The following is an 11687-nucleotide window of genomic DNA, read 5'->3' on the forward strand; positions in this document are numbered from 1 at the left end:
ACACGCACCGGGGGTGACCGGCTGGAGAACTGCCGAAAACGGCAGCACGGGGTACAACGCTATTTGCTGTCCGGGAATCTTTTGTGTTTTTCCGCCCTGGGGCAGATTCGTCCCTCCTCGCCAAGCGCTGTCTCAGCTGAGATCCCCCAGGTTCTAAGGTAATTTCACAAAAAAGCCTCCTGTCTGCAATGTGCCACGTATCCCTCAGTGATTCTGCGCTGGCCTGGGTCAGGGCTCTGTTCAATTGGGAGCGGAGGGCTAGCCGCTTTCCCGAGAGGCTGCACCCGCCCCGGCTGGGGGCGGGTGTATCCGACCCGCGCTCCGCTGGCTAGTGTCTGTCCCGCGTTCCTAATATTCGTTCACCTCAGACCTCACTCGCTCTGTTTGTCCCACGCTGATTCTCCGTGGCTTCACACCGCTGTTCCTGTGTGGGAGCGGTCCTCTAGCGTTGTGGCAGGTCCGGATTGATGCATTCCTTCCCGGGAGCGCAGATTCAGGCCGTCACCACCACTCCGCCATCTTTGATTCCCTATTCTACATTTTTAAAAATTTCTTTACTATCCAGCTTAATCAAGACAATTGGATTTGCATGTCTGCTTCTGCATTTAATTTGTTGTGGAATCACATGTCATGTAGTCTGGAAAAATGCAGTTGAACATAGGGAGAGAATGAGAGAAAAAGGTAAAAAAAAAGTTTTAAAATTATTATGAAAACAGTTCTGACCTAACTGACCCCTTAATAGGTCTTGGGTATTCCCAGGGGTCCTGGAAGCATGCTCTGAGAACCACTGCTTTATCTATGAAATGGGGCTGAATTCTAGCCTCCCCTGAAGGGCTCCAGATGGTTTATGTAGAGCACCCAGTGTCATGCTCAAGGTTGCCATCACATGTAGATTAAACTCTCACCAGGGTGTCTAGCCTGGGTTGGCAGAGATCCAAGTGTCAGGTTGGATGGATTGTTGACTCTCTTTTTCTCAGAGCTAAAAGAAAACCTAGAAATGCTGTTGTCCACTCTCCCCGATTGAGAGATGAGGAGCTGTAGTCAGGTACCACATAACTGATGCTATGACTTCTCAGGGTCCATTCTGAGTATTGCTTTAAGATGAGGAGGCTGAACAGGGTCAGATACCTTCCAACTCTGCATAAACTAATGGCTGGAGAGAGCTTATTCTGAGTTGACTATGAACAGTGACTACTAAAAAATCTTGTACATCCCAGAAACTGTCCTGGCTGGGGTCTCTTCAGAGCCATGAGCCTTCCTACTTTGGCCTGGACCAGTGCTTCCCCAAGGGAGGCCAACTGAAGGAATGCCCTCCCCTGGTCCCCTGGCTTCTCCCCGCTCCTTGACTTAGTCCATGTATCTTCCTGGGGCAGAAAGTGGGACCCCAAGCAGGCTCTGGGCTCCCCCATCTTTTGTGTCAAGGTCTAATTCCTGTTCTCTCTTAACTTCCCCTCCTTAGCTCCCAGAACCATGTGGGAGATAAATGTAGACTCCAGCCCCTCCCCTCCTCATGTCCGAAGAGCGGAGCTTCCCGCTGGACCCACAGGCAGAGAGGGCTGTGGGGTCCTGCTCCAGCCACCCTCAGTGCCGGTGAGGATGGGGACCCCAGTGATCTACAGAATCAAAGAGAAAGTCAATGTGATGTCAAGGCTGACTCCATGAGGTGAAGGGCATAGTCTGCACCCAAGACCCAAAGTGACCACTGTGGTAATAATAAGAGATGTGGACATTACAGATAATTGAATGTGGTACTAAGAGGAAAAACAGAATGCAAGAGACAATGAGGCAGTTTTCTACTATGGGTTTTGTAGACTATGCATATTTGTTTCATTTGGGAATGGGCAAAAATGGTGCAAATCTTTTTTTTTTTCTAATAAACTCCCTGCTTTTCTCTCACATAATAGCAATCAAGATAAATTGAAAATCATTTCGTATTTAATTTCGAATGTAATGTTTAGTATTGTACCATGTTAGAAAAAAGTTATGTATCCTGAAATGTTATAAATGCATTCCACAAATATTTAATTACATTGTATAGGAGGGTGATTGGCTATTTTAATATTTTTCCCATGTTTCATCATTTTAAGGTATAAAAAGAAAGACATAATACCATAATATTGTTTTCTATTTATTTTAGATTTACAGAATATTTTAGTTTAAATAACCTTCTGTGGACTAGCCTAGAAATATAATGACCAATGGAATATCTTGTTTCTGTAGGAAATTTATTATAACTTCCAAACTATCATCTAACAATCATTTAAAAACACAGCCTATTGGGAGGAGACAAAAATGGCGGAGTAAAGGTGACCTCCTGGATTCCTGCTCCCAGAGAGGGAGGCGTGGATCTCGGTCTGCCACACATGAGTGGATCATTCCCCTGCAAGAACAACGTTGTGAATCAGCAGAGAATCAGTGTGGGACACACAAACAAGGGAAAAAAAGGTGAACAGGAAATACGATTGCAAAATCTGGAAAGTGCAAGACAAACAACAGAGAATAGAGCATGGGACGGCTCTGCCCACCTGGCCAGCGAGTGCAGTGGAATCAGACCCACAGGAGAATGTCCTGCCTCCCCACTGACCTCCACGCCCACTCAGACAGGGACGTGCCTGAAGTTGGTAGTAAATCGCGGCAGGAGACGTGGGGCTTTGTGGAGAAAAGATAGCAGTAGCTCAAACCAGTCCCTCCCCCGCCCAGTGCAGTCCTGGCACAGAGCTCTGGGGAGTTCAAGATGCTTCCCGCTATCGTTAAAGAGTTGGAACTTTCAGATTATTCTTTCCCCATGAATTGTCTAGACACTATTGTTAGAAATCAATTGGCCACAAGTGTATGGGTTTTCTTCTCGACTCTCAATTCCATGCCATTGGCCTATATGTCTATCCCTTTGCCAGTACCACACTGTTTTGATTAGTATAGCTTTGTAGTATGCTGTCTAATCTGGAAGTGTAAGTCCTGATCTTCTTTTTCAACACTATCTGACCATTTGGGTTCCTTGTAATTCCATATGAATTTTAGGATTGGCTTTTCCACATCTGCAAAAAATGGCAATTAGGATTTTGATATTGATGTTATTGAATGTGTAGATTATTTGGGGGAGTGTTGCCATCTTAACAATATTAAGCCTTCCAATCCTTGACCATGGATGTCTCTTGATTTAATTAGGTCTTCTTTAATTTCTTTTAGCAATGTTTTATAGTTTTCAGTATACAAGTCTTCTCCTCCTTGGTTAAATGTATTCCTAAGTATTTTATTCATCTTGATACGATTATAAATGGAATTGTTTTCTTAATTTCCTTTTCAAATGGTTTAATGTTAGTGCATAGAAATGCAACTGATTTTCGTGGGATGATTTTGAATTCTGCAACTTTGCTAAATTCATTTATTAGCTACAATAGGGCTGTGTGTGTGTGTGTGTGTGTGTGTGTGTATGCTTTAGGATAAGATCCTTCCATCTGTCTCAGTCCACTTCTACTGCTATAACAAAATATATAGACCTCTTAATTTGTAAACAACAGAAATATTGTTTATTTGCTTATTGTTCTGGAGGGCATTCACTGGGGCACTGCCTTCATGACCTAATCACCGCCTAAAGGCCCCACCTCTTAATAGTAACACATTAGAGATTGAGTTCCACCATATAAATTTGGGGGGTATACAAATATTTAGAACATAGCACCATCTGTAAATAGAGATAGTTTTACTTCTTTCTTTCTTTCTGTTAATAATTTGTATACCCATTATTTCTTTTTCTTCCCTAATTGATTTGTCTAGAACTTCTAGTATAATGTTGAAATAGAAGTGACAAAAGCAGGCATCCTTATCGTGTTCCTGGGCTTAGGGGGGAAATTTTAGTCTTTCACCACTGATTATGATATTAGCTATGGGTTTTTCATAAATGCCCTTTATCAGATTGAGAAAATTCCCTTCAATTCCCAGTATGTTTTTATCAGGAGAAGGTACTGGATTCTTTAATGTGCTTTGTTTTTGTTTTTGTTTTGTTTGTTTTTCAGAGACAGGGTCTCTCTCTGTTGTCCAGACTAAAGTGTAGTGGTATGATCATAACTCACTGCAACCTGGAACTCCTGGGCTCAGGCAATCGTCCTGCTTAAGCCTCCCAAGTAGCTGGGACTACAGGCACATGCCACCATGCTCAGCCAATCTAAATGCTTTTTCTTGGTGAATTGAGATGGTCATGTGTTTTATTCCCCCTTCATTCTATTAATGTGGTATATTTCATTAATTGCTTGATATAACCAACCTTGCATTCTTAGGATAAATCCCAGTTGGTCATGATATATAATTCTTTTATTAATTATATACTGTTGGATTAAATTTGACAGTGTTTTGTTAAAGATTTTTGCTTCTATATTCATAAGGGATATTGGTGAGTAGTTTTCTTTTTTTGCTGTGTCCTTTGTTTGACTTTGAGATCAGGTTGATGCTGGTCTCATAAAATGAATTAGGAAGTATTCTGTACCCGTCTATTTTGAGGAAAGCTTAAGAAGGATTGGTATTAACAACTAGTAGAATTTACTAGTGAAGACATATGGTTCTGGGCTTTCCTTTATTGGGAAGTTTTTGATTACCAATTCAGTCTCTTTAATTTGGATAAGTCTATTCTTTATTGTATTATTTCTTCTTGAGTCAGTTTTTATAATATGTACTGGGAGTTAGCTACACTCCCAGCAAAACAGGTTCCAGGCAGGATCATTGCAAAAGATTTGGAAATAATAGAAATAGAGAAATAATAGAGACAGAAATAACTGAGAGAGAGACAAAGTATAGTTTAAAGTGATGGGGGAATCAGGGGTCCTCCAGCATTCCTGTGAGTTGTGAGGCCCCGAATCAGTATCCATTGGTGCAGCAATTAGTTGCCAGTGGTCACAGACCCACATACAGCAGGTAACTTGTTTAGGTTTTAAGTTTCCTCAAAAGTTTCCAGAGATCCCCCAATCAACTCTACCTATGTGAGTAAACGGCCACAAAACCCCTCTAAGATAAACTTCTAAGCCCCAAGACAAAATTGTTAATTAGCAGAAAGGCCAAACAGAAACATAGAGCCTATATACCTCTTCATCTAGCTTCCTGTTGACTGAGACAAGTGGTCAGGAGTGTAGCAGGAACTGTCCCTGAGGCCAACCGTCTCTAGTGGCAGGTGTCTGCTGAGCCAGCATCCCAACCTGTGACCTCCTGCCGAGCTCTGTTCCACACAAGCATCAGGCGCAGGCCTCCAGGTCCTGAGACAGGTGTTGCCCCACATATGCCCCTGACCAGCGAGATGCCCTCCTGTGGTGAGGCAGCTCCCAGTCTGTGAACCAACAGGCTCACAGACTCCCCCAAGGCAAAGCCCTGAAAAACTCCTGAAACCCTCCATGTCCCCATCTGCCAACAATATGAATGTTCTAAGAATTTGTCCATTCATCTTGGCTATCTAATTCTGCTGGAGTATAATAGTTCACAGTATTCTCTTGGATCCTTTTTATTCTCTAATGTTGGTAGCAATGTCCTTACTTTCATTTATTTTAGTAATTTGAATTTTCTCTTTTTTTCTTAGTCATTCTAGCTTTATCAGTTTCATTACTCTTTTCACAGAAGTTTGATTTCCTTGAGTCTACTGTTTTTCCTAGTCTCTGTTTTGTTTCTTTCTGCCTTGATCTTTATTACTTCCTTCCTTCTGCTAGATTTGGGTTCAGTTTGTTCTTCTAGTTCCTCAAAATGTAAGTTTAGACTACTGATTTGAGATCTTTATTCTTTTTTTATGTGTATATTTACAGCTGTAAATTTTTGTAAATTCACTGTATCCTGTAAGTTTTTATATGTTGTGCTTTTGCTTCATTCATCTCAAAGTATGTTCTGATTTCCCTGTGATGTCTTCTTTGGCAAACTGGTCATTTAGGTATGTGTTTTCTTATTATTGATTTCTAGTTTCATTCCATTGTTTTTGGAGAAGATACTTTGTATAATTTCCTTCTTTTTAAATTTATTGAGACTTGCTTTGCGGCCTCATGTATGCTCTGTTCTTGGGAATGTCCCATGTGCTCCTGAGAAGAGTATGCATTCTCCTATTGTTGGGTGAAATGCCCTGTATATGTTTGCTAGGTCTAGATTCCATAGGTTCTTACTAGCAGTATTTTTATTATATTTATTTTTAGAAATTCGGTAATTTAGGTATTTTCTCTTTCATCTAAGGGCATTAAATGTAATTTGTGTGAGTTTTTTAAAAGTTCCATGTGAGAAAGTTATTTTTAAAGTTTATTCATTTTGTGGATTAATTTCCAGATTTATTGCACTGTGATCAGGGTATTATTTGTAACATTTATACATTATGTCCAAATATAGGATCTATTTTTCTGAATATTCGGTGCATGCTTTTGAAGATATGTATTCTATTATCACTTTTTAACTTTTGATGTATATCCATAAACTCTATCATATGATTACATTGTTTAGATCTTCTATAACCTTTCTTATCTTTTTCTATTTGATCTGAATTACACTGAGAGTGGTGTGTTAAAGTCTCTATTAATAGTTTGTTTCTAAGACTAGTTGCATCTCCTGTAGTTTCTGCTCCATAAAGGTGGTCTTTCTATTATCTGATCCTTAGATGTTGATAATTGTCCTGTCTTTAATGTGACTTTTGGCTTTTAGCACTAGAAAGTTTCTTCTTTGTCACATTTAATGCTTATTGGCTTGAATTATGTTAAATACTTTGTATGACATGAATCTTGCTACCTGTGCTTTCCTATTGTTTCAGTTTTTCTGCTATGCCTTTGCCCGTCATTTCATTTTTAGCCTTTCTGAATCATTTTAGATGTGTCTCATGTTTCTAGCATATGATATTTGTGTCTTGCTTTGTAAGCCAAATTGAAAATTTTTTCTTTTAAGAGATAAGTTAAGCTCATTCACATTTATTTATGACTAGCAAATGTAGTCTCAATTCTGTACAATTATTGTAACTATTATAGGTATTACATTTACTATTTTTCTTTCTCTCTGTAATGTGTTTTATTTATGTTTTTATTTTATAAATTCTTTTTTACTTATATCTTTCCTAATGACTTTATTTCTCTGTTTTCTTATTAAACCTCTTACTATCTGGTTTGTCAGTTTTTAATGGTATTCTTTGACTACCACATATCATCCAAGTGTTAATTCTACATTTCTCTTTTCCTTTTTAAAATTTTTAATTGTGTTATTTCTAGTTTATCAAAATATATAACATTTATATATTACTCCCTCATGTTTTCCCCAATTTTATTTTAGTTTTAGGTCCCTAATTAAATATATTAAGTGCTCACAAGTAGTCCTTTTGCTGAATTTTCTTCAGTCATTTTTTTTTGGTTGAGTCAATCTTCTCCTTTGGCTGATGTATCTCACAAAGAGCTCATTCTTACATGTTTCAAACTGTTTTTCTATACCCTTGATACTTGAAAGACAATTTGGGTATAAAATCTTTGGTTGATATATTCTTTTCTTGAGTTTCTTGAAAATGCTGCTTCTTTGTTTCCTTGTATATTCCTTTTGAGAAGGCTTATGCCAGATTATTTTGCTTGACTTTTAAAATTATTAGATTTTTATTGCCTAGAGGGACTGAGGATATTTTCTTTATAATAAAACCTTACAGTTTTATTAGGATATGTCTTGATATTGTTACAAATCAGTTCTCCCAGTACATCATGGGTCCTTTTAATATGTGTATTTAATTGGTATTTTATTTCTGAAGTGTTTTCTTGGGTTATACTTATTAGTTCTGTCCCATTGTTTATAATTTTTTTCCTTCTTCATGGAATTTAATTATACATATGTTCAATCTCCTTTCATTTTAACCAATTTCCCCCTAATCCATTCTACTTCATCTCATTTTTAATCTCTTCATTCTTTTATTGCTTTTATTCAATGGCCTATCTTAAATTTTTATTGGAATCTAGTCTCTTTTGGGGAATTAATACTTACTCTTTATTTCTGATATGATTTTTCTTTTGATTCTTTTTCTTCTTGGAATTAAATATACTCTTGTTTGTTTCTCTTGTTCATCTTCTCTCTCTCTCTCTTTTATTTTTTAATTTTTCGTTCATTTCTGTTTTTAATTTAATTTCCAAGTCAAAGTATATGTCTGTAGTTTTTGTTGTTTGCATGTACATTTTTAAAATCTCTAAATGCTTACTTGAGAAATGTTCTGATAAAGATTTATTCTGCTGCATTGTTGGGTTTTTTGGAGGAAATTTTTATCAGCTGAAATGTTTGCTCACTTTTTGCCTGTTTTATTGTATTCTTTATAGATAAAGACTTCTTGTGTATTTTATTTTTTGAATTGAGTTGGCTATTGGGATGACTTATATTCAACTGTATCATTTTATATCAGTAAGGAGGTATCGAGATTTTTTTATTGGGTGCCTGTTTAGGGAGGTACAGGACAGATTGTGTGTCCTTCCAATTTTTTGGTTTACTTTTATTTAGTAGGATCCTTCAATTCCCTCCACTTTCATTTCCCCTTCACCATGCAGTCCTCTAAGAGTGCCTCTTCTTCCCATTTCATATTGTTTTCCTCAGAAGCAGTGCCTTTTCAACAGTACCTCCTTGGGTCTCACATGTACTTTGATTCCTTTTCTTATCATCAGTGCTCTTCCCTGACAGGACTCCTTCTGATCCTTGTTTTCATTATTTTCTCACCTACTCTGGACTTTTCTTTTTGCAGTTTGTTTTGCCTCAAACCCCTCTTCTCTCTCTGGAATCTTTCTGGACCTTCCCTTACCTTCTGCAAAGTACGTGGTGCAATCTCTAGAAATGATTCTTCTGGAAATTTGTGTTTGTCTATTTATGGGTCATTTGAAGTTAATAGTGTTCTCCCTTTTTTAGTTGTGCTGAAGAAATGGGTCACAGGTAGTTGTGTTTATGTTATAGATGTGCAATGATTGGTACATCTGCACAATTCTGTTTGTGGATCTGCTCAATTTTTAAATGATGTTTTAAATAATTTCAGTGTTCTGGATTTTGTCTAGTCTAATAGATGTGTAGTGGTATCTCATTGTTTTAATTTGCATTTTCCTCATGACATATGATATAGAAGATCTTTGATGTGGTGTCTGCTAAAGTCTTTGGGTCATTTTGGTTTACATTGAATTATTTTATTCTGTTGGGTTTTAAGAGTTCTTTGTATATTGAACAACAGTCCTTTATCAGATATTTCTTTTTTTGTAGAGCTAGGGTCTCATTATATTGCTCAGGCTGGTCTCAAACTCTTGGGTTGCTGAGGCTGGTCTTGAACTCCTGGGCTCAAGTGATCCTTTTGCTTCAGCCTCCCAAAGTGCTAGGATTATAGGTGTGCAAAAGATATTTTTTTGCAAATATTTTCTCCCAGTTTGTGGCTTGCCTTTTCATTCCCTTGACAGTGTCTTTCATGGAGCATAAGTTTTTAATTTTAATGATGTATAGCTTATCAATTTTTTCCATGGGTCATGCCTTTGGTGGTGTATATAAAAAGTCATTGCTAAACCCAATGTCAATTGTTCCAGCATCATTTATGGAAGAGGCTATTTTTCTCCATTGTATTATTGTCAAAGATCAGTTGATTATATTGTGGATCTATTTCTGGGCTTTCTATCCTATTACATTGGTTGACTTGTCTATTCTTTTACCAATAACACCTTCTCATGATTACTATAGCTAAATTTATAGTATATCTTGAAGTTGGGTAGCATCAGTTCTCTGACTTTGGTCTAAACCTTCAATAGAGTGTTGACTATTCTGGATCTTTCACCTCTCCTTAATTGGCTTGTCAATGTCCACAAAATAACTTGCTGGAATTTTGATTGAGTTTGTTTTGAATTTACAGATCAATTTGAGAAGAACTGACATCTCAACAACAACATGGATTATCTCTCTGTTTATTTAGTTCTTCTTTGATTTCTCTCATCAGAGTTTGGTATTTTTTCTCACATAGGTCCTGTACATATTTTGTTAGACAGTAACATAAATGATATTGTGGTTTAATTTCAAATTCTACTGGTTCATTTTTGGTATATAGGAAAATGATTAACTTTTGTATATTAACCTTGTGTCCTGCAACTTTGTCATAATTGCTAACTAGTTCAAAGAGGTTTTTTTTTTTAATTAACTTTTTCAGATTTTCTATATAGATGATCATGTCATCTATGAACAAAGACAGTTTTATTTCTTCTTTTCTTAACCCATTTAGACTACTATAACAAAATACCATAAACTGGTTAGCTTATAAACAACCAAAATTTATTTCTCACAGCTCTGGAGGCTTGGGAGTCCAGGATCCAGGCACAGGCACATTCCATGTCTGGTGAGGGCTCACTGTGTCCCCATGTGGTGAAAGACCAAGGCAGCTCTCTGGGGTCTCTTTTACAAGGGCACTAATCTCATTTATGAGGGCTCCACCTTAATGACCTAATTACATCCCAAAGGCCCCACTTTCTGCTACCATGACATTGGTGATCAGTTTTCAACGTATGAATTTTGGGGGGACACAAACATTCAGACCATAGCACCTTCCAATCTCTATGCCTTTTATTTCTTTTTCTTATCTTACTGCGCTAACTATGACTTCCATCACAAATGTTGAGAGGCAGTGGTCAAAGAGGGCATCCTTGTCTTACACCTGATCTTAGGAGAAAAATTTCTAGTTTCTCACCATTAAGTATGATGTTAGCTGTAGATTTTGTTGTATATATTCTTTCTTTTTAATCTTTTGGTCTGTAATTTTCTTTTCTTATAATGTCTTTGCCTAGTTTTGGTATTAGGCTTTATGAATAAGTTAGGAATTAAGTTTTCTGCTTCCAAAAAATATCCTAAAGGATATTTTTATCTTTTAGAAATAAGACATTTATGTCAGAACACCTGGATGGAATTGCAAGTTTTCTGTTTTCATAATATGCTCTTCTGTTGTATTTTACCAAGCAGAAAGTTAACTACAGGACTGATTTTTTCAAATACATCCTGGTGTGAAAGTCATCAGAATTAAAATGGAGTCACTAGTGTTTAAAAGCAAAAATAAGAACCCTGACAAATAGAGCTGGATAAGGCTCTGAAAAGAGGGTTCTCATACATAATACCTGATGACAAAAACTATCACAAAAGACTCTACAAAAACCAAAACCTTGAACAGAGTCCATTGCACCATACCAAAAAAAAAAAAGTTTCTGCAAGGACATCTGCCCAGCAACTGCCTGTCCAACCTGGGACTGGCATCACTCTTGTTATTGATCTTTTTAGCCAAGGATAATTATCTCAAAACGATTATGTAATCCTCATTTTTCCCTTAAAAGCTTTTGTCTTCCTTTACCTCCCTGAATATGCACATAGTTTTTACTGTGGCACATGTATTTCCATTGCAATGCCCTATGTCCGAATAAATATCATTTTCTTTTAGAGAGCCTCTCTCTGCTTATCATTTAACCTGACGCTGGCTACTCTAGGTGGAACCCTGATGATTTTTTCATTAAGGTGGGGAGTGTTTGGGAATGATGTAAGAATTCAGTTACAGAAGGGAGAGGATAGAAAAGGAAAAAAAAAAAAAAAGCAAAAAAATAAACTTCTTACTATGATGGTATATTCTTTTTATTCAACATATACAGCCATTCACATTTTTACACACTGCATGCATTCTCTCATAGTGTATCAGTTTGATCAAACGATATAAGTAGATACGCTCAATTAAA

This window comes from Eulemur rufifrons, chromosome 29 (assembly GCF_041146395.1).
Source record: "Eulemur rufifrons isolate Redbay chromosome 29, OSU_ERuf_1, whole genome shotgun sequence".
Classification (NCBI taxonomy): domain Eukaryota; kingdom Metazoa; phylum Chordata; class Mammalia; order Primates; family Lemuridae; genus Eulemur; species Eulemur rufifrons.